Consider the following 974-nt stretch of genomic DNA (forward strand, 5'->3'; position numbering starts at 1 on the left):
AAATTTTTTTTTTAATGTTTTAATGTCACCGCCATTTTTTTTTTACTCGTAAACCTTAAACGTATTTATTTTATCATCGATAAATGTTAATGAAAAAAAATAAACAAACAACCTGGCGGTGAAATGAAGAACTATTATGATATTTAGTTCTATTTATTTTCAACAGATGTCGTTGTTCGCAGTAAATAATAAAGACTTCAGTAAGATAGTAATTTGATTTTAAAAAAAAAAAAAATGTCGTCGATACATTTGATATGTTTGATTTTATAATCCCGGGTATGGGTAGTAATTGTCAAAACGATGATTTATTCCTGCCGCAAAAAAAAAAAAAAAAAATTTATACGACGTTTCATAATGTGATAAATACATAAAACCGTACGAATGTTATATAACGTTGTTTGTAAACGTTTTCGATAAATTAATTAATATTTCAATAATAAATTATCCTCCGACGGGTAATGTGTAGTTTTTTTACGGTTTGAAAATTTTTTTTTTTTTTTTATTATTTTCCAATCGTTATAAATTTAGTCATCGAAACAGACCAAAAGATCAAACGGTCCCCAAAGGTGTATGTGCGCGTGTGTGTGTACTAATGAAATTTTAAGGTGAGAAATTATAAATGAGGACAAACGAAGATGATTTACTTTAAAATTTTTTTTTTTTCAGGTTTTTTCCTACACTACGAAGATGTTAAGGTGAATGAGTATCATCATCATCATCATCACCACCAACTCGTAAAACTAAATTTGGTATTGTCAATGAGGAATTCTTCTTAAATCACGATTAAAATGGTAAAAACAATTTTCAGGTGCGAAATAAATTCACACGAATCCTTATTATTTTTATTTATCTAAAAACTATTAGCATTATTATTATTATGTAATTTAAATTTTCAGGTTTACCCGTCGGTCACTTATGCAAACAACAAACCCCAACTTATTTTAAAACTAAAAAAAAAAAAAAATTAATTTTCG

This window comes from Pediculus humanus, genomic scaffold (genome assembly GCF_000006295.1).
Source record: "Pediculus humanus corporis 1103172108318 genomic scaffold, whole genome shotgun sequence".
NCBI classification, from domain to species: domain Eukaryota; kingdom Metazoa; phylum Arthropoda; class Insecta; order Psocodea; family Pediculidae; genus Pediculus; species Pediculus humanus.